Source organism: Pieris rapae, chromosome 5 (genome assembly GCF_905147795.1).
Source record: "Pieris rapae chromosome 5, ilPieRapa1.1, whole genome shotgun sequence".
NCBI lineage: Eukaryota > Metazoa > Arthropoda > Insecta > Lepidoptera > Pieridae > Pieris > Pieris rapae.
The window spans coordinates 6,567,489-6,592,579 of record NC_059513.1 but is presented as its reverse complement, the minus strand read 5'-3'; positions in this window follow the sequence as shown (position 1 = coordinate 6,592,579).

The following is a 25,091-nucleotide window of genomic DNA, read 5'->3' as shown; positions in this document are numbered from 1 at the left end:
AGTTTATTATACTTGAAAAATATTCAATAATCAGCACGACTTTAAAAAATATAAATTAACAATAAGTAATCTCAGAAAAATATTTGATTCATATAATCATCGATCACATAAATAATCAATGGATCGAAACAAGTAAAAATTTTATATGTTGTATTAAATATTTATGCCCGATTCATAATCGAAACCATTTCAGTAAAAATAGAAATTATATAATGCACAAAAGAATTCTTAAACAAAATGGTCCAAATAAAGTTATCGTTATTAAATAAAATCGAATGAAATTGAGATATTGTTTGGGTGGTAACTTGATAGGGGTCGGGGCTAGCCAATTTACTCCATGCTACAACTAAACACCAATAAAATAGTGTGACATTTTGAGAACTTTATGAGAACCGAACTGATTTCGTTGTTCTCCCGTTATTATTGATACAACATCGTTTGTGACAAACGTCTATATTTTTGTATGAATTCGAACAAAGAAAAGGTGGATAATAAATGCCAATTGCACAATTGAATAAATATTCATAACCACCAGAATCCAAAAGGCCAAAAGCCTCTAGGATCTGTACCCGATAGCGACTGGATGGCGGTCCTTGGTGGAACATCTGTGGGTCAAACGCTGTGATAAGATTTTATGAATCTCTTTATTAATGGTTACCGTAAGTAACGTTCGATGATCGTTCGAGCGTTGTCACCAAACAAAGATCAGTGTTATAATAAAAGTTTTAATCTGACAGAATAAATGTCGCTCTGTGAAATGTTAAGGAGACGTAAAACAGCAACTTAGAATATTCTAATTCAAGTAGCATGTCCACAAAGTTTGAAGGGTACACGTATAAAGTTGGAAAGTAATGGGACTTATTATCCGGGACGACAACTTTTTCTTTGAGTTGCCTCATGAATATAAGAGTGAGATGTTAGTAACAGTCGTAAGGAAACATTTTAAACATTACATTCAGTTAATCGGTAGTTTAAGTATATTCGCATTTTAATTCCATTACAATTACAATAATAATTCATATCAAAGGTACCTTTGATATAAACCGTAACAAATTATAAAATAAAAAATATTAGCATTTTAATTAATTTAGCACAAAAGTAATATTTAATATTTTTAAATGAATTAGTTGTAAGACACAAAAGACAAACTATTTGCTAGTTCAAAAAGTTTCGGTCCCACCTTCATTTAATGACAGTTTACTTAGTTTTAATTGAAATAACTCCGTGACGAGAAAACTTCAGTTGCTATTGTCTGTAAACAACGTCTACAGAGAAGATATTTGAAGTTATCCGGTATTGCGGATATCAAAGAGTTGGTGACAACAATATTACTCATATTGTTGTCACCAACTCTTCTACAATTTACTGTTTATTACAAGTAGTATATAAATACAATTTATTGTTAATGCGGTTTAATAAATACAAGCGGCCCCGTTAGGTTAATCTAATCGTATAATAATTAAACTATTTGTATATAGGTACTATAAATTACTAATGAATCTTTAATGTATGTATCTTACTTAGCCTTTACGCTAATAGCATAAGACGCGTATCCATTTTCTTTCTTGCGACGACTGACAATCCTAAAGACGCCTGGAAAGAGCTATATGAGAGAGCGAAGCAGCCTCAGTGACAAAAAATATTTTTATATGGCACAGATCTTGTCTGTCTACGGAGATTTGGGACACAAATTCAAACAGAAGACAAGCCTAAAAGAACAGACCAAACGGTGGTTGGTTTAGTTTTTGACTGTCTGACCTTCGAAAGAGCCTAGCCAGTGCCATCTGGAGCTCGAGACTGACATGAGAGTATCCCAAGATGGGCAGCTGATAAAATTCTGCCATGGAATTGTCAAATATGTCAGTAATATGAATAGCACTAGAGGTAACACGGGTCCTACCGGCCATCAGGCTCCAGCTCACCCAAAAATATCATAAGGATGTAATGTAGTTGAGTAGTCTTAGTCTAAGCAAATCAAGTCCCTTGTTAATAAAGAGGATCTGATCGCGTGCCAGGTCCTGTGTTTTATAAAATAAACACTCACCAGCACTAGAACGCAATAAATCTATGAAATTCGTGGAACACTCATAACAGTACCGTATCTTCTTTGAAGTATTTTCGTTCCTCTACACATTCCAATATTTCTTCAGTGATTTTAAGGAATGAACTCGACAGGTGCTTCTCGAAATAAAATACTTCGTCAATATCGATAGTGCGTTCCCGTGTATTTATTGAAAGGTAGGAAACTCTTGGTATTATTTTTAAATTCTAAGAAAGATAAGATCACGTAATATTTCTAGATGTTTGTTTTTAAATCCTTTTTATTTTTATTTAGTTTATTTTTAATTTTGTTAAAAATTGTATCTAAACACAGGAGCAATATTTTATATTCCTATTACTAACCCTAATATACAAATCATATTGTTGTAATACACTAACAAGGGACGCAACGGATATTAAATGAAGAAATCCCACATAAGTGCAGTGTATGAGCACTTATTTTAAAATAACATTCTTTGAAATTGCCAACATGGGCCGTACGTCTCCAGCAGAGCGAAGTTCACAATTTTTCCATAAATAAGGTAGTATAAAGAGAAATGCTTCAATTTTGTTTTGCATATAACGATATAAGTCCGCCAGTAAATTTTATATGAAAATAAATTGATGTAGTGTACGACGCAGTCTGCACAGGCTACGTCAATTTAGCACTTTTTAAATCGCTTAGTTTTATAGCGTAAACAGATTTAAACTTCGTAGATGCTATAAAAACTATATATTACTTTGCAATATAATATGAATCAAATATACATATTTAAATACAAATGCTTACATAAAGGTGAGCTCGCTTTGATTTATGTACTTCTATTGAATTACGTACGGCGATGGTTTTAAGTATTTATGTGTGAGTCTATATATGGAATTTGTTAGCCTAGTTGAGGTCGAAGATTCGAACCCTAGCTGTGCACTGTCTGTCTGTCTATCCCTCGCACGGTGATGGTAAACATCGTGATAAAACCGGTATGCATTAGACCCAAACAAGTCGACCGGGTGTGTTATGTACAGTAGGCCGATCACCTACTCGTCTATTAGAAACAGATATAATAATCAGAGACCCAAAAGATGGCAGCAACACTGGTTTTAACTATACAATTTTTGTTATAATAACTGTTTTATGAAAGTTATCAAAGGTGCATTCATTTTAATTACTATATTACTATAGTAACAGGAACAAGACGTCAATAATGAACTAAAGCTTTTGCGTTAATTAAGTTAGTAGTAAATATAAGTGCAGGTGCAGGGGTATCTCGAACACACGAACATGATGCAGATCTTAACAGGATATGGGGCATTTGCTGAATACCTGCACAGATTTGGCTTGAAGTCAGATCCGTCTTGTACGTGCGACTCACAAATAAGTCAGACAGTGATACATCTCATTATAGAATGTCCTGTATTCGGAGCCTCCAGGTGCGAGCAACCTCTAGCAACAAATCAATATAAAGCTAACAACCGAGAATTTACCGGAAATATTAAGAAACTTCAGATCGCAACTGGAAGATTTCTACGGTAGGGTAGTGAAATGTGTCACTCACTGCAACAAGAGCGTAGCATAGGTGATACGGGCCCCCACTAGCCTATGAATATAAAACAGAAATATGTAGTAATGTATGTATTTGTATGTATGGATATATAAATATATATATATATATATAAATATTAAGAAATTTCCCAACATATATATATGTTGGGAAATTTCTTAATGTATGTATGTATATAAATGTTTGTACAAAATATGTGTATAAAATAAGGTCCCGCACCACTAGAGTCGGGGATATTGGGAAATTTATAAAAAAAAACATACAAACATAGTGTCAAAATATTATAGAACTCTAAAGTTTTGACACTAGGTAATGTTTATTAACAGTCTTAGCACTGGTAATAAACATTACCTTAGTTTAAACTATTGACTAGTATTGTAGAAATGTAAGCCATGGTATTACTTTTTAACCACATTTATTGTATAAGCTAGATTGTAATTAATACAACGCTCATTAATGTTTGATATTCTAGAAAATAACTATATTATTATATAATTCCTTTCACTGAAGAAATTCAGATTTTAAAAAGGAAAGAAAGCAATCTGCTAACAGACAATGTTCTAAGAAAATATCTCGGAATAAAGACGTCTTCATTTCAATGAAAACAATTTGTTTTTATGTCACACCTACTGACTGTCTCTGGTGAGGTCGACAGAGGTTGATCGTGTATAAAAATGGGAACGATAACTTTTCAAATCCCAGTAACAAAATCTTTTGTCTGACACTGCTATTTCTTTACTTTTCAGTTGGTAATCATTTATTACTTCTTAGCAACATTGAAATTCATACATGTAATGTGCATTGAAAGTTTTGTATTGGATGCTATATTCTCTGTTCGCGATTTAGCATGAAATATAATACTTACTTACTACTTTTATGTTGATTCATAATATTCTTTGGCGATACAAACTTCGTGGAAAGGACCTTGAACGCATTTCCTAGATCGTTTATGAAAAGTACTTACATTACAAGTACATTGTTAATACAATTTCGAGATTAAATGAAATATACATACTATAACTTTAAAACATAAAATAACTCCATTTATATAGGTAACCGAGTACAATTACCATTATAATTTTTATTTTACAAAATAACAAAATTAATAATAAATAACCGACGTTGAATTAATTCTAAAATTTATATGTACTACAACCATATACATATATAGTTAACATACCTAGCTTTATTTCAGTTACGAAAAAAATCCTCCGTAACGATATAATAATGTTGTAAATCAATAGTCATGCCGTTCCAAACAACAAAAAACACTTAAGCTATCCAAATAAAGAAGATATGTGATTTCATACTAAAAAAACAAACGACAGCGACATAAAATAAATAACCAAATATCCCCTGAATTCTCCGATTGTACTAGTTCCTTTAATTATCAGTAATAATATCCGCCGATGGACGATAGGAAATATACATCGATTTTAAATTTGAATAGAGAATGCAGAGACCCTTATAAACAAAGTTAGCGCGAATTGGTGTAATATCGTGCATGCAGCAAAGCAATCTATTTGCATACTTGAAGCATTCTGCGTCAGTTGCATTCCTCTTGTCCCACTTATGCATATTGTGTTAAATGTTCCACTATCCTTATACTGCGTAATTATATAATAATCACCGGCATATATCGACTTCCTAATTCTGTACGTTTTTATATCATATATAGATTGCATTTAAAAAAATATAATTTAATTTTAATTAAGAGATATTTAATGTATAAATTTATACATTAAATGTATTTGTGCAAGTCAATTCAGTGGGACAACATTTAAGATTGGCAATTAACAAGGTAAGAGTTTGGTGTTAGACTGCCAAACTGATGTTACTGGAGCGGCACTGGAAAAATAAATTAAGTCTTGTTGATTATTATTTGTACACAGAATCTTCGTCTAAACAAATAGTTTGGACTACTATCTTTGACTGATTCAACAACAACGTTGTTAATTTATAGTTAAATGAAATATGTAGTTCACAGTAAGAATGACCGTAGTTTGTCAAATTGTAAAAATTATAAATAACAGATTTAACTCTATTGACGAGATTGACAATTAAAAAATCGTGGTTATGTAGATAGTGCAATTCACGAAGACGCGCCCCACCAATTTTTGGTTGTGGAGATCGCGGGGTGCGCGAAGTTTGTTCCGAGTGTCAGTTACGAACCGTCAGTCATTCATTGTAGTGTGCGTGTGTAACTACAACACTCAAATATTGACGTAAGCTTACACACATATACTATAAACGGTTAGGAGAAATAGTGGGGCGCGTCTTCGTAGATTGCACTATCTATACAGTTATCTAAAATAAAAACAATTTTATTAATCTAAAGAGTGCAGTCAATCCGTGAAAATTTCACGGTTAACGCATATATAACGAATAAAATTGCGTATTCCACAATTATCCGTTTTATTACGTTACTTTAGAAGCAATAATATTAACACTTCATAAAACTGGCAATATTTCAAACATTATACGAGTAACGGAACTCGGCGTGCCTTTATTACTTTCGAAACTGCTAAGGTTTATTAGCCGATCTTAACTAAAGCCATGGTTATGGTTAAATAAACTTTTGATCAAATCATGACAAAATGTATTAAAAGTTCTCCTTCTTGTAGTGCCTCTCCACTACTGGAGCTTGGTGGTCAGCTTGTCATACTTCTTTTTTATTCTTCGCCAAGCGCATCAGCTGTTCTACGCTGGCCACTCCCGTCCATTCTCTGCGTCTGATATTGAATACTAATTGATATTGCGGCTACTACTTCCTTCTTCTACCAGCGTATCGTTTCCCTTCGACTTTTCTCATCATGACGACGTGAAGGAGTCGTAACCGTTAGTGTCGACATGTCCCAAGTAACTTATCTTCTTCTTTTTAATGGTCAAAGTGAGTTCTAGGGATCGTTTGGTGCAACGAAGAACTTCTTTGTTCGTGTCTCTATGGACCTGGGTCCATCCTCAGCATTCTTCGGTAACACCACGTTTCAAAGGTGTCGAGTTTCTAAATGGTTGCCTTCTTCATTAAAAGTTGCATTAAAAGTTGGCAAAATAATTATTGTATTTGAAATGAAACCAAACATCAAATTCCTTTGTCAACCATCAGAATATTTTAAACGATTCTAAATTTACAGTTCTAAAATCATGATCATATAATACACAAGTTGAACTGTAAATATACATTTTTAAACTTAGTTTTAAAATGTATAAGCAAGAATATAATTATGACATTAGCCAAAGTCCTGTTAAAAAACTCATTAAAAAGAAAATCCTGAATAATAGACTTTAATAAGGGAATTTTTCACAGTCCCATTTAATATGAAGCGTAATAATGCTACTGACTACAAAACTTGAATTAGCACAATACACTTTACGAGGGTTTGATGTCGACAATTTTAATGAAATAATGTAAGCATGTAATGAGAATAAATTTCAAAATAACTGGTACAGATAGCAATTTTGTTATTCTTCAAGTAGGCAAGGTTTTTGAATTAAACAACAATTAGTATCTTTGAACTTATTTTAATTAATCTGTGAAATGTAAAAATACGAAAAGAAATAGATATTAAGACTAATTAAGTGCTGACAGCACTTAATTAGTCTTAATATCTATTGAATCAGGTAATTGAAATAAATTTTTTTTAAACCAAAAGTCCGTTGCCGTTCCTCCACTCGCGTCTTCTGGCAGTAAAAGTATCCATGTACGGCCGTATACCTGAGTATTTCTTTAAAATAGTATAGCATACTAAAATAAATATTTTTTTTATTATTTACAATAAAATAAAATTCTGCAGTAAAACTTTAACAATAGTTGTTTCTTTCAATGCCATAATATTTAATTCTTACCACAACATAGATGATTTCCCAAGTGTGACGCGATAAAATGCAGTATGCGGTGAACCACACAAGATGTTTGAAGCCTAGTCTACTACAAATCATTCTTATTCTACTCGAGTAAAAAATATAACAAAAAAGTAGTGCGTGAACGTTTATTTCCCCCGAGTAAGCTTCAGAAACGAGTCCTAATCTGTGTATTCATAATATAGCTCATAACGTGGCTTTATCTCTAGAATCAATAAAACATGTCAAGGTGTTTGCGTTTGTTTGAATCATTTATTTTAAATAATACAATCGTTTTGAATTTATATATTGGATGTTGTATAATAATAGAGATAAACCTTCTTTCTGTCCCTGATACATCTGGTTTTTAATAGGGTCTTTCACACGATTTCGAACGTTAATTACTTTTTAGTAAAATTATAAATGTGGCGCTACAACCTTTATTTAGTTGTGGGCCTCAGGTTTCTGTATCTGTTTCAAGATCCATTACCTTCAGGGCACGAACTTCCTAATATAAGCCCTCGACTTTTTGGTTCTACGGCAAGCCGGTTTCCTCAAGATTTATTCACCGTTCGAGCGAATATTAAATGCACATGGATAGTGCACAGCCGGGTATCGAACCTACCTCCGGGATGAGAGTCGCAATCTTAAGCCACTAGGCCAACACAGTTGTTACTGGTCAAACGTCTTATTATTTTCGTAATTATGCGCAATACTAAGATTTTTAGACGCAGACGTTTGAGGGTTCATGTAATCCATACAAATCGTCTCCTACTCGTACGAAAGAATGAAAGAAAATCATGTATTTATTATTTATTTATTATTATCACATAATAATACCATAATTATAACATAATAAAGCCCATTTTACACGCTTAGCACTAAATTAAATTTATTTCAAGTATAAATTTATTAAAATATCTGTAACTCACAGATAGCTGTTCCATTATAAATCAAAGTAGCAACACTTCAACTTCTGTTTACTAGATTTAAGTCTCGTCTCTGGGAAGACAAGTTTGTTCTAAGTTTATCTACTCCCACAATTCATATGCTTGTGTACCGAAATGTCAAACCAAAAGCTTCATGCTTTTAGCGAGCGTGCATTTTAAGTAGTTCCTAATATAAATGCTAATAGAAAGCATAAATCAACGACAGTTTCTAACTTATATGTATTCATCATAATATAGTCATAATAAAACTGTACAAATAACCTTTTAACGAATTTGTTTGAAATTCATACTTTTGTTATTTTACAAAATCGCAATGGGACAATTCTCAGACATTTTTTTCTGTTTTGCTTATATTTTTACTGACAAACCCGAATAAATTATTTGCCAGTCATCGAACCCATTTAAGGTAAAATATTATCTTTAAATTGTTGTAAGTAAAATTTATACTATAAAAATTGAAATACAGTTGATAAAAATAATTCTCCAATCTTTAGTGAAAAACTTGTCCTAAAATATATCATAAATATCGCCTAGAGTGTTACTATATTGCAAAACTGTCATCTCAAATTACTGAAGCAAACATTAACATTATTTCTTTAAGTAATAATAGGAAATAAAACTTTCTATTGTCTTATTATCTTATATGATATTGTGAAAGTATATATATATTTTTAATTATCTCTTGTCTGTTAACCATATACTGTTTGTAATTCCATAAAAAACAAAAAAAATAGTATCTAATAAAGTAACATACCATTAATATTTGGTGTGTCCAACACTAAGGGTAAAAACATCAAATGAATTCCAGGACTGTCCTTTGCTTTTCCAAACACCGATTTGATTTACCATTGACTATCCAAAAAACATTTATTTTCCAAAAACATTCGAATTTAATGACGTGGAATAAGTGATACCATGATGATCTTATGTTCCAAAATAATCGTATTTTTTTATTTTAACCATCTTTCGTACGCCTGCATTTTCATCTGCCCCTTTAGCAAACATATACAACACAACATTCAAACATCTTTACGTTTAGTTGACCTAAAGTTTTCTTATCCTTTTTTGTTGCTCTTCTCCGATACATTTAGGTCCTTTTTAACGACACGTTTTCAATATCAGGACTTGCAATTCATCAGCCTTTAGAATTCGTAGCTGCTTAAAAACGTTACGAAACATTTAAACAAATTTTTTTTATTATTTTTATCTCTAACCTCCTTAGTAAAAAATTAAAAAAATGTTTTAAGCTGAAACTTAGGCAGCTCTAGATGTTGTTGATACTGGATACATCATTATAAAGATTATTAAGATATCAGTTAAAAAGCTGGGATAAAACTTATTTTATCTCAAGAAATATAAAACCTTCTATTACAGTTTCTTTTATGAAATCATTTAGAAACGAAAATATGTAGCAAAGAAAATGGTGAATTAATCCTTCGTTGACAATGGACGATTACACAGAATATAAGGGACGTGTTAAAGGATTTTTCTTATCATGGTTTTTTAACTGGTCTAACTCGTACTTATATACTTCTATCACAGAAATAACAGTACAGGAACGTAACGTTGCGACTGACAGAGCTCGGACCCATTTTTTATTCCTGCCATCATTTAATTTAATAATATTTGACTAATAAACAAATAGTTGCAACTTATATAAGAAATCAATTATACAACAATTTATTACAGGTTATTGAGGCTAATTTATTCATAGCCATCATATCGCTAATCTAAGGATTAATTGAAAATATATTCACCAAAAAATAGATAGCAGAGTGGAGTATAAGCTCTGATCCAGCTTTAGTTTTCCATATTTATTAACTGTGCCTCTATTGTAACTATATAGACTAGGTATCGTTAACACATGTTAATAAAATTGAAGTTGACTATCCATATTAATTAAAACCTAATGAAGCAGATTATTGTACTCAGCAATTACAGTTCAAGTATCAAAGCTGATTGGGACCACTTGAGATAATCTATATTCGAGCCTAGTCTGGGCCATTTAAAACAGAAACCACGTTCAAAGCATCCCTTGGGCACCCGCTACAATATTCATAAATCACGAACCCTCACTGACTCAATTGAAGTCAGAAGTGAGAAGGTTCACATGGGACACAATTGAGGATACAATAACTCCACAGAAATGAATGGGTTGGAACAAAAGAATTTCTTTTCAAGGTGAAAGAAAGGCTGGCTTTTACGTGTTATATTTAGATCTTGCAGCGTCTTGATGGCGATATTAAACTTTGATTTTAGATTCTGATTCAGTTACAAGTCTGACATGGGGATACTACCTACATTATGTATATAAACAGAAATCCAGAACATTTTTCTGTCTATGTTCATATGAACAGTGTTGCCTGTAACTTCAGAGACGAATCCTATTCCTGAGGTCGTAGGTTCCAACACCGGCCATGCACCAATGGACCATGTGCATTTAACACTTGTTCGTACCGCCGAAGGTTAACATCGTGAGGAGACCGGCATATGTTAGACCCAACGAGTTGACGGATCGTGTCAGCCACCTTCTTTCTTGGTAATTGAAAAAACAAAAGATCATTATTCAGAAACCTGAGGCCCAGAGCTAAAAAAGTTGATTTTCTTTAATGCAACTAAATGCCGTTACTTCTGATTTTCTTTCTTTAGACAAACAAACAAACTAATATATCTAGTTATGTATTTATTATGCTTAAGTTTATAATGGATCGAGAATATGATTTTATTTATCTCGTAGCTGCAGTAAACAATTCGCAGAGTCCTACGTCTCATAGACTCAACAGTATGAATAAATCATTTGGAAAATGTACTTCTCATGTTAGACGCGAACTGTTTCTATAAATCACAATTTCTGAATGTCTTACCCATTGTGTAATCTAGATTATATATTTTCCATTTATTAGAAGAAAATCAGTTGCGTAAATTAAGTATATTATCCTACAAATTATTAACTCGTGTGAAAGATCATTATTTCTAAAACGAAAAAACATCCTTTTTTTTACTTTTCACTTTAAAATGTTGCTACAACTTAAATAAAGACCAGCTGTGCCACAAAGATACTACGAGCAGTGTAAACTGTAAGAACCCTTTTTTATCAAAAACAATAGACAACTCTCGCGTTGTTTCGTGTTACCACTTACACTTACGACACAATACTATAGTGTATTTCCAGTATTTTAGGACTACAGAAGTTCTTCTCTTAAAAGACTTAGTCGACTAGGTTGTAACTTGTAACTCAGCTGCGATGCTTGCGATACTATAATAAGAGAGTTATCTATCTATTACATAACTTTGAGCAATAAGATCGATCGAACTTTTATTACCACCATGTCGTCCCATCCCTAGTTGACAGGACTATAATTATTTTATTTGATAGTAAGTAATTATTCAATTTCCATATTATGTGGTGGTTAAAATTAAAAAAAACAATAACAGATTTATGTTTCATTTCCTATGATGTTTCTAAAAGTGTGTTTAAATTATCGTCGAAATGTCTGTACAACTCGGCACGGTGTATCGTAAATTATGTCAGCTGTAATGTAAAAAGCGATGTCAACTCAAGGGAAATCTGGTTTCCGCGTTCAAATGAAAACGTTGACCTTACAATATCTTAATAACAATTAATATCCACCCTGTCACGCACATATGTCTATTACAAAATATGTACATATGTATTGATATATGTTAAATTACAAAGATTTATGAATGACAATAATATAACAATTATGTAATTGATTCGACTTCATACGCTTGAATTCATTTTTATATTCTTTATTAAGTTGTGTAAATACAGTACAGTCACTTACATTCTCATACACTTTCAAATGTTATCATCTTAGTTTAATCATTATAACCTTGTATGTATATGTGAGAGAAGAAATAAAGATTATTATTATTATTACTTATAAACGAAACGCGGTCAGGTAAGTAAGATACAACTGGCCGGGGAATAATAATATTATAAGTCGACCTAAGAACGATTACAGGTTCCTTCGTATTCCAGTTCAGCGTTTATACTGTTCGTTTTCGATAGATATCTACTATATAAAAATTAGTCGGGTTTTCCTTCCTGACGCTATAACTTCAGAACGCGAGAACCGATTTCTACGGTTTTGCATTCGTTGGAAAGGTCTCGGGCTCCGTGAGGTTTATATTAATTATTTATTAAAATTCAGGAAGTATTTCAACAGAAAAACGGGAAATACTTTTTTTTACATACAGCGCCATCGCTGATACATAGCATGAATCTGCACAAATCAATATTTTAAGTAGATGGTGCCGGTGCGTGATACATTGTTAAATACAAGACACTAAGAAAAAAAAGAAAACAGACGTCACTCAGAACATACTTTTTGGGTTGTGATTTATAAAAATATAGAACATCCCATAACGTCTATTGTGCAAATTTTCATTCAATTTCATAAAAGAATATTAAGACAAAAATAAGCAAGTAAAGCCTAATTCTAAAATTTTAATTACGACAAAATAATACTATTATATCTATATATTACTACAAACTAATATGTTTGTGTATAGTCAAGTCTTTCGAAGCCATAATGTTTTCTTCTAGTAACACCCCATTGACCCTGGATTCTATCCCATATAATTAATTGAAGGAGATGGTAGTAGTTATGCAACATATAGCTGTCTAACGCAAGTTCTTTAATGTTCTGTAGTTTTTCGATCTTCTAACTTGATTAAGAACATATTACTTAAATTACCAGCAGTTTTCAAAATAATGTTACAAATGTAGCTAGATTAGTTAAAAATTACATCATTTACGGCGCAATTTGCAAGTGTAATTGACTAGCACATTGCTCGACCCCAGACCTCAAAGTGCGGTAAATAATGTAGCTAAACACAATTTGTGGAGAGTGATGAAATTCAACTGGTACCTGACGGTTGTAAAGATTAGTAAATAATTTTACAGTGTCATCGTCATCTGCATATGGCGATAATACATTTTTATCCTATAGTGAGGGTAGAAATAAATATTATTTACACTTCATTGCAAAATGCTTGTACCTCAAAAAGGGGTTGGTGGGTAGTCGATACACAATTTTATACTAAAATAATAAGTCCAAAGTACATACCTCGTAACGGTATCCTTACTACTTTAAAGATACTTACGATCGGCCGAGTAAAAATATTTTGAAATTCCCCTTTTAAAAATTTATTAAACTAAAGTTGTGTATTTCGAATAATGGTATACGTGAAAATTTTATTGCGGTATTATTGCGCATAAGCGAATTAAAGTAGTCCAGGAATCAGTTATATCCTTAAGACAAAAATATAAAACATAAAATAACCCTTAGATTTGTGTAAAAAAATATGTAATGCCTTATACACTGCATCGAATTTTTCATGCCTAAACCATGCATATTACCTTACGAATTGTCAATGCTGTGTGTTGTGCTGGTGAATATTAAATGTGCACATGAAAGAAATGCTCAATGGTGCAAAGCCAGTTTTGAAACTATGACCTCAGGGATTAGTGGCGTATTACAACATTGTCCTGTGAAATTATTGATATACGACAAAACATTAACTTAAGCGTTAATAACTGTATTAATAATGAAAAATCAATTCCTTTTTTGAGAGTCTTTAGGACCTAAGTGATATATCGATGGGACTCCGTGGTGGGTGGAGGCTTAGATCGAACAATATTTTATACGGGCAAGTGTTAAATGCGCACATAGAAAGGCAAGAACTAATAAACTTAGAGACATATATTTATTATTAGTATCTTGATATCTGTTTAAAATAAGTATTGTGAGTTAGATAGGATGTTGCTTTCATTTATACTTTTGCTTTTATTGGTAGAATTAAAAATAAAAGTATATGCTTAACATATGTACTTCATAACAAAACGATTGCTTACAATTAGTTACGTGTTCCCAAACGTATTATACATCTTCAAACTACGTACCGTAATTACTAATACAAAGCGTTATCGTTATTGCCCAACTTGAAATTGTTCTATACATTTAGAATTTTATTACTGGCCATTGTAAACCACAAACATTTTGATTAAAATCAACTCATAAAAGCTGAGTATTAAAACAGAGAGGTGTCTAAAATCATGCAACCTAGATTTATGATTTGAATTAATTAAATTTATTTTCATTTGTAACATGGTTGAATTTTTAACGTCGCTTATAAACATAATAAACGCGTTCATGCATTTTTTTTATTCTTCGTAAATATGTATTTATTTAAAAATGATTCGCCGACGGATATTACTATATAACCTTACATCTAGGAAATATTTTTTTTTGATTTCTGAATAAAAAGGTAGAATATGGACTCTATAATTTATGGTTTGTTTATAATTAATATCTTCAATGATTTCCATAATAGTAATAAAAATAAACCTACAAATTGTTGAACTTTAGATGCTTTGGTTAGTCATTGCTAGAATACAATGTGAACTGTTTAAAAAATCTAGTATAAGAATTGTGTTGTTTCGCGTTGTTATAATGAGTACATATAGCCTTCCTCCATACGCTATCTAACGCAAACATTAGTTCAGAGTAATTGTTCAATTCGATCCAGTAGTTGACATTAGACGCTACCAAACAAACTTTTCCGCTTTAACATATAAGTTAATTAGTTAATAAATAATGAGACAAATTCCGTTTTATAATATATTATTAAAATTATAATAAAAGGTTGAAAAGATAATATATTTGTTTCGTTGAAAATATGAAAATATTATTTGTATGAAACTATAATAAAGGTTATTTTTATTTTCATGTAATCCTACTACTCGTATTTTGTTGGTTACAACCCAAAAGGTGTTGGACTCTAAAACGAGAAACTAAAGAAGCTCCCGACATAAATTGACTCTTAAACAATGGTTATATCACTGCATTTCATATCTCCATTGGTATCTGGGCCAGCCGACAGGTTATCGGAACCTATGTGTACCCAGATTTTCCAAAAACGCGATAAAAAGTAAAGGTATCATACCAGTAGATTTATCTGTATGTGGCTGATCTAAGATGGACCCTATTGTCAAAATATTAATCAAATAAATTTCTGATCCTAAAAATGAAATGCGATTAAATTTTATTTCTGTTCCGATGAAATTAAAGCAATACAGGCGGCCGTTCGTTTGGTTCGATTACAAATACAAATATTTTTTTAACAAATTGAAACTAAATTTCATGCCTGAATAATTTTGATTCAAATATAGGAAAACTCTGATATATGGTTTTAGTATAAATGTTTTCAATCTTTATATGGTCAAGTTTATCAAAAAAAGGATAGTGTGGTTTTATGAAACCACGGTAAAAGTGAAACTTTTTTCACATTATAGTCATTTAACTAAAAAAAAAATTAGAATAATATTCCATTAAGGGTATAAAAATCGCTTTATCATTCTTTATTTTATACTTGGAAAATTGGAATTATAGTGGGAAATAATACAAGTAGACTAAGTCTCCAACGAATATTTTTATTGAGCTCTGTGTCTTTGAGAGTACGACATGCATAATACTTTACAATTATTAAGATTATATACATATATTAAATTAAAACTAAATTAATAAAAAATGTACTAACACGTAAACAAAAACCTGAAGCTATTACAATAGTTTTTATATTATCCAGCGCATTTGAATGGAAAATTAATATTAACTGTAACTTCGCTGCGAATAATGGTGATTATAGTGCCTGATTATATCTAATCCTATGTACAAATAAATGCGGCAGTATTAACTTTTTTATAACGAGAATTCTCGTTATATTTGAAGAACAACAAATTTGAATATGTAGTGCATGGAAACAAACAAGTACTGATCTAGTTTAACTCTGTGCTGAACGTGACCTAATACAAAATATACTGGATTTTTCTTCGTACCAAACATTGCTCGAATATATTTTATTGCATTTTAAATTTATGCAATGACATATATGTGACGAGCATCCTTTACTTAAGCTTAAGTTTGACATGAATATTTCATGTGAGATTGAAATGTGTTTAATTAAACATCGAAGCGAAGACGACATTGTTTGTATATGTATGTATGTATGTATGTGGGGACTCCGTTTCCGCACTAAGACTCTCAATAGGTACATTGTGCGTGGAGTCCTGGCTAACGAAGCCAGCCTAACTCCTTCCAAAAGCACAGAAGCTTCCTGGGCACTCCGCAGGCTTTACGGAGCGACCTCACAGTTCCAAGGATTTCTGTACGTTGTTAAGCCACAGCCTCGCATTCCAGGACTACGTGGGTGACTGTTTCCTCTGCGCTGAAACAGCCTCTACACATGTTTATTAAGGAGTCATTATTGTTTGTATAATAACAGGATTAAAGAAAACACCATGAAATTCTGCGAAAACGTTTAAATTGTATCGAGAGTGCTTTGCGATAAGCACAGTTGCTTTGGTGGTCGAGAAAGGGGTTTTTGGACACCATAAGTTCATGGTAAAGATGCTAGTCTCTATTGAGATTATGTATAAAAGAGTTTAGTATTTTGTACCAACTATATAGGCTACATACATTATGTATGTTAAGAAGTGAGTCGCAAAAGCGATATAAGATCTTCTGACGGCTATATAAATTGTAAGAAGTATTCTGCGCTCTGCCTTCTTTCCTGTATAAAATAATAAATAATAGGTTTAAACTATGTATAATAAGCTATCCTAATTAGTGTGTTAAGAATGTCTTCGTGTATTATTATTATGAATATTAAACATATAAAATTCATAAAGCAAATCCACAAGCCTAACTTTATAATTGAGTGTATGCCAATTCAAAGATTACTGGGAATTGGTAACTTTTAACTCACTTTCATGTTTCGGTTGAGTTTAAAGATTTGAATAATAGATTGCAACGCTCGGGGCTTTGGGTTAAAATATGTAAATACTAGTAATACAGACTTTGACTGACATCTTTATTAGAAATACTAGTTGACCCGGCTAACTTCGTTCCGCGTTACAGTCATTTAATATCGTTGTCACTTTAGTTACAGCAATAACATTTTTTGCAAATACAGAAATGTTTTATTGCTTGCCATTCACGTCTAGGACGGAATTTCTTGAACTGACAAGAATTCGATATAAAATGTTGCGTAGTTTTGTCAACAGATGGCATCACAAACTGCTTGCATTCGTACAATTAATTTATTCATTTATTGTTATTCGAAAACTTTTGATTCGATATTTAATTAATTATTCTGCTATTCGGAGAGGAGAAGAATCCACCAAAAAAGAGATAACTGACATCGGTCCAACCGATCTTTAGTAATAAGTGTTGTAACTAACACGACTTTGTTTTATATATTTAATACATAACTAAAACTATATGGTTAAGAGGAAAATGTGCTATTCTACTAACTAAAATTCCCTACCGTAACCCGAGGGTATAAAATTCGATTTGCATTCGACGGCAAAATATATATTAATTTATTATTCGGCTATTTAGCAGCTTTTTTAATATAATTACATTGTGGTCACATAATTATTTAATAAGCAATAACTTTTCGGAATTTTTTTTCTATTTTCCATATACAACATTTATTCAAGAAGTTTTGCTATACACTTGCCCGTATTCTTCAGTTTTGTTACGTGTGTGGATACATATTAATTGCTAATTTTGTATAATCCCAAACCTTTATTAAACTTTTATTGATTTGCTTTGCGAATATTCGTACAGAATCAGTTTGTATAAGTACTTTCAACATTGAAAAGAAACTGAAAAAAATAAGAAAAACGTTACATTTAAACTACTATCCGACTATTTATATATAATAATAATTTATTTCCCCTGCTGCTTAGCCACTCGGTCACATACCTGATAGGGTGGGATGTAGGGGTCCCACAGAAAACCTATAAACTGCATTTATTGCAACTTTCTACATAAAACTTGGTACTGACTAAACGAATCTCGTATGAATCATACTCTGTGGAAACAGAGAAAAAATCTTTTTAAAATACATTCTAAATGTTCCATAGTCAAAGTTTCCGTTATTACGCCGAGGTATGTAAAAATGTAAAATATAGTTTCCTAGGGATATTATACGAGACTGCACAATTCTAGTCATATTTCATACAAGACATTTGTTAGGAAACCAAGGTGATACATGACAGCTGAGAATACAGTCTTTCTGCTTGTAAAAGCCTTTTTAAATTATAGCATAATATATTATTGTCTGTTTCTTCTTCTCGCTTTAATGCCTTTAAATATCTAATTTAGTGAAACAAATCATAGTTTAAAGAAAACACTTTTTATCGGATTGAAGCTATGTATTATTAAACTTATAATTATTTAACATAATTTTAAATTATTCCGACGTCTCGCGTTCTTTACAGCGTGCGTGTTATTGCGAGCGTGAAATTTAAATTATGTTAAATAATTACAAGTTTAATAAGACATAACTTCAATCCGGTAAAAAGTGTTTTCTTTAAATATGTAAAATTTATGTTAATAAAAGACAATACTAAATCATAGTTTTACAGTTTTATGGACCCTTTATGGTTTGAACTCTTCATAGTACGAGTAAGATTTTTTTTTAACCAGGCAAAGTTTTTTGATGGTTGCCGGCCTTTTAATAATTGGCCCTTTTTCGGAGATATCGGAAATACTGTAATCGGCATACCACACATAGTGGTGGAACGGGGCAACGAATACATTAAGAGCGACTTCGAGGTGACACGGGTAGAATTTCATATTCTGCCTCGGAAGATCTGACATGGTCACTTCTGTCTCTTCCAGTGAAAGACTTTCTTATTATTATGTTACTGTATTTATAAACATACTACGAAGATAGCCACCTTCGACGACCAATTGACAAGTTCTCTCTACTAATATACCCGTTTTTTTCCAAAATGGGTTCTTAAGACCGCAGCAGTATGTCAATATAACTATAAAAACATTTAATTAAAGTAACGGAGCGTAATTAAAACTCCAAGCAAATTTGTTTCTTGCAAAAGGTTATTATATATTTTAGTGCAGCTTTTCTCTTGAAATAAATGACCTTGACACGCCGCGGCTGTTCTTGAACAAATTTAATATACGAACATTTACTTTGAAGTAAAAATGTTAAATATTAAAACGTTGAATCGAGAGGGAAAACCTCCTGATATAAACTTGATGGTCATGAAATTCGAACTAAAATAGATACCGAGACGAAATTGATGTTCCATTGTGTCCATACAATCGTGTATACTTACGTTTCAAATCAGTTTAATATTTCACGACACATTTCACACGTCAGGTCCGGCCGCTGATGTCATCCGTTTTATTAATTTTGCGACCATTGCGTCGTCAACGAAATGGCAATCTAATAGCTTTTGATTGAAATCGCATGCCTTCATTGATTAATGAACATATCGTACCACGTGTATTTGACGTTGGAGGTTTTATATGGACTTCTACAATACTGCCTTTAAATACTAGAGATGCTGAAAGAAATGAAGGTATATTATTATTTATTTAATATGAGAATAATTTTTTATAAATTAAATTAAGTCCGGATTGTTATTAAGCTACACTAATATTATAAAGAGATTTGCATAAGCTATTGAATATAACCAAAGGTACAAAGGTGTAAAAATTACCAATCAAAATTCTTATATTGCGTACGCTGCGGAAAGCATTGATCAAAGTTATGTAGAAGATTTCAATATAGCTCTTAATGTCTAACAAAAAAATATTGTTTTTGCATTGAAAATTACAAGTAGCGATTTTTAGCGCTTTAGCCTAAAAAAACGGCACGGGTGTTTGCATTTGCTTTGCATTTTCATGCAACATTTGTTCGTAAGGAGAAGAAAAACGTCGTGAGTTTTAAAGAGGTTAAATGGAAAAATCGATGACAGATAGCTGATCATTCTACGAAATATAAATGATGCAATCTGCGGTTACTGGGTTACAGCGCCACTGGATATTAATATAACATTTTTATAACACACGATGTGTGTGAATGTGTTATTAATCTGAATATCAATAATAGCATAAAAGTCACACCTTTGTGAAACACTCTTAGATTACTTAAATCCGTTAAAACCACACGAACCTAATGCTTTAAAATGTCGTAAAGTTATTTGAAAAAATAACTCTGCTAAATTTGTTGGCGAGATCCTTCTTGACTGGTACTTTTTGCCCTGTATACATCGTAACGTTTATAAGTAGCAAACACATAATTACCATATAAATTACTACTTATTTACATTATATTAGTTAGGAACTTTTAGTTTAAAGACAACGTATATGTAACCTACATTGAGAAATTATAGTTTTAAAAGTCCAAACAAACAAACTCGGGTTTCAACAAGTTCAACAGGAAACAGCCATTTTTATTTTTAACTCTTAGTCTGAACTTAGCTATGAATATAGGCACAAATCTCTATTATATGAAAGGTCGATTGCCAAGTTTGGTGTTATAAATATAACATGCAACTTTTACAATTTCACACAAAACCGGCTTCAATAGCTTATTTTACGAGCCTCTTTATTTGCGTGGTACATTTAGATAACACAGGTTTTATGTAGTCAGGGTTATGGTATATTAATAAATATTTATTTTCGTGTTATGAAACCGAAAATATTTTGGGGCTTTGCAAAAGAGTCTTGTAACGCAATAAGTAGGATAAAATGAAAAAGGAAAAATACTCTGAAGATTACCTGTTGTCAAATTATTAGTATACTTTTGAACACCCACGTAAACTGTTTACAATAATAAAAATAATACAGCCCGGTTATTTCCAATCTTTAAAAAGGTTGAATAAACAGTTTAGATTTGCAACATTTTTTTTTCTTCTTCTTACTCGATATCCTAGCTTCACTTTCTAAATCCATGGCTTGCTTTCTCCATTCGCTTCCTGATAATACCTCTACATATTAATAAAAATAAAGTAAAAAGCTTCTTTAAAGGTTCCAAGGGGCAAACCGATTTTAATAAAACACCAGGTAGATCGAATACTAATATTTTGACGTATATTTAAATCAGAATGACAGGGAAAGCTAAACTACACTTCCGGCAAATAAATGACATTGTTAACATAATAGTTAACTGTAGTATAATAAAATTTTCTAAATGTCCGATACATTACTCTAAGCTACATTATTTTATTGGAGTATAATCATTTCAAAGCTAAGTCTAAAAATTAACAGCGAAAAATACTTTAAATAATGATATCTATCTATGAATTACTCTTGTGATAGGGTATCGTTGCCATGGTAACGGCCTTTTGATATTTATAGGAACCGTTAATGATCTCATTACGCATTATTGCAAGGGCGTGACATCATAAATTGATGTCATCAATTCCCTACCCCCAATCTTTCGTATCAGTAGCATGATAAGCAGTAAATGAGAGATTTCGGGCGCATCGTAATAATTTTTATTACCTAATACGATTCTCGTGAATCCTTGTATAAACATTTGTATTATTTCTAAAAATATAATGTTATAGGGAAGGCCCTATAACATCATATTTTTTCTTTAGATTTTATTTATAGGTACATGTTATCCTGAGTTTATTTTTGTTAATTAATTATGCACTTCTTGTACTTTACCCTATGTTAGTGTTTCTTTTTTTATTGTTCCAGATCAGAGTTGAAAGAAATCGCTTGTTATCAATAAGACAGCCCTTTGCCTATACATTTATGTAACGTGTTTTAATTGTTTAATGATATGTTTATTATAACAGACGATTAATATAAAAATTTCAAAAAAATCTGATAACTTAATAATTACATAATATAATCAATAATTTTGAGTTTGGTTACCTTCATGTTTTTTTTATGATATAAAACACAACGTCAAAGTTGTAGGTAAAACGTATTAATCTGACAGATTTATATATTTTTCCTGAATTCAACAAACCTATCCTTATCCTAACGCATTGAGTGACCTTTCTATTTAGGCCATTACATATGAAATTGGCGCTTTGTATGGGAGGAACAAAAAGTTTATTTTTTAAATAGAACATAATATTTCCTAATGAATCAAAGTATTATAGATATTTTAATTGCTATCGTTGCACTTTTGCCATCTTTTCGGTAGTTCATACATGCCTTTACAAAAAAAACATTCGGACGGATATCAATAAAATCTTTAAATTATTTTCCTTGCAAGAAGTTATCCAAATTTCGTGAAAATTGGTATTCTGTTTGAGCAAGGTCCAGAGAGTACGGTTACTGTCTTTGACATTCGTTAGCAGTGTTGTGCAGTGTGTGGGTATAGCTTTGTCGTGAAGCAGCAGTGGCCTTAAGCGATTTACCAGCCTTGCTTGGGTAAGGATCTAATACTTAGGGATTTATATAGTCCTACTGTATTTTCATCATGTAATAAGTTGATAATCTTAACCGTATAAGATTATACGAGTATATAGTATGTTGAGCAATTATTGCTTATTAAAGGTGCCTGGCCTGAATATAAGCTATGTGTTACACGTCTCGGAGGTTCACAAGGAACCCAATAACGCTCAACGGCTTAGTTTCATATACCGTCTTTGACAGAAGCGCCCTTTGATATACGAGAATTTTGTTACATAGGCATCCAGGAAATAACAATTCCTAGAAGCTAGATTTTAATACTATGAATGTTATTAGCTCACTTTGACAAATTGCTAATTATTATAATGAATTTAATTTTAAGATTTAGTTTTGAAAATATTTCTTGTAGTTACAGAGAGCAGAAGGAAAGGCAAGTTACATGATAAGTGTCGAAACTATTTAACATAGCTGCAGCAGTGTGATAACGTCATAATAGAGTCATAAAGATAATAAATCACTTTTAGCTTTTAAATACTCTATATAACTTGTTATTACGTAATTAAGAATTAAATTATTAAAACTTTTGAAATAAAATAAAATTAATTAGTCATTTATCAACATTTACCAGTGCAGGTGGAACTTGACTGCGTTGTTTAGGACAGCAATCAGGGATTGATAATAATCTTACACTAACACATTTTTTTTTATGTAACAGGAAACAAAGGAGGCTCATTTGATGTTAAGTAATACTGTCGCTCATGAATACTCTCAATAACAGATGGCATGCAAATGGCTTGCAGATTATATAGATAGATAGATTCTAAGTCTTATTGGTTTTAAAGTACTTCCTAAGTTTGCTGTTGGTTGAAGAAGAAAAGTATTCGTATTTGTAACAAATGATTAATCAATGCCAATCGCAAAGAGATGATAAATTCAAAATAAAATAAATACAAGACTAATTCATGCTGTATGCGAATTGAGAGACCATTAAATAATTATTAAAGCGTAAAATTCCACTTACGAACAATTTGTATTGTAATCTGTCTCAACAATTCATTTCACAGTTGGGTGAAATATTGTAGGCTTTTACTCATAGCCCTTATAGTTATTGTTGAGCATTTAGGCAAATGCTTTGTTGCGGCACTTGTCATTAGAGATACTTGAACAGGATAGTGCACTGGAATAAACCTTCGTTGTATATAAATTGGCAACGTCTTCAAATATTGTATGTAATTATAATTCTTTTGGAGATAATAATGTTAAAAGATCCCTTTTTTCTCATTACAAAAATGTTTTTTTTTTACATGAGAATCTTAATCTGTACGTCATCTGACAGCTATCCTAATTTTAGTCCACTAGTATCATTCCGATATATATCTTTAAGGCCCTTTTGAATTGGATAAACTCGTTGAAATAACGAATTTTATACGATAATTGATTAAATAATTGGACATCTTCATACTTATACTTTAATAATTTTTTCGTGACTTCGGCAAGATAAACAAATTTGCCCGACGAGTATTGCACATAAGCTATGTAAAAAGTTATTTAATTTTTTCAATTAAGCTACATGTGCTAAAAACATATATAGTTCTTTAATCGCCATAATTTTGGTTTCTTGGTGGATTTTATTTATGAACTTATATGTTTCACAATCGTACAGCTAACATAAATTATATATAATAACTAACAGATACACAGAAAATATAGCCAGAGATGGATTACATAATATACTTAACTACATATTATTAGTCTGTGTTAAAAATATTGTACCTAAATACTGCTTAATATAATAAAGTACATTTCGTATAAAAGTTTCACGAATCACTAGGTTAGGTTACTAAAATAAACTTAGGTTTTCATATACTTCTAATATTAGGAAAATATCACGCTATTCTGTGAATATGAATGGCGCCTAGCGCGCAAAGCTAACGCAGTCATAGAAGTTATTATTTATTTAAATATGGTTTTAACTACCAAATAGTCGTCTTTTTTAGACGTCACTTATTTAAAAAATTGCTATATCAAACATTACAGTAAAATCATATCAATAATATGTAATATTGATACTACAAACAAACAAAAACAATTTTTCCACACTCAAAAGTTGCCTGTCATTATCAAAACTAACAGTTTTTTTTTATATATTGTGTTTAACAAGTATGTCATTATTAACGCACTGAAGTTTTTAATTCGACACCAGAAATACATATAAATCCTACTCACATTAAATGACTTGTAGCAACTAATTCAACAAAACATAGAATACTAAAGTAGCTGTAGATTAAAATGGATATCATTCATGAGTTTTGTAGTTTGAGAACAACAAATTTCACTCTACATGTTCGCTTTAGTTCGAGTAATATTTACACTAGTTTATTAACTTCAGCGCACAAGTTAATGTGACCGCAAATTTTAATTGAACCGCTTGTTCACTTTATTAAATGTTCACTACTTAAAGCGTATTTCGAATGCAATCG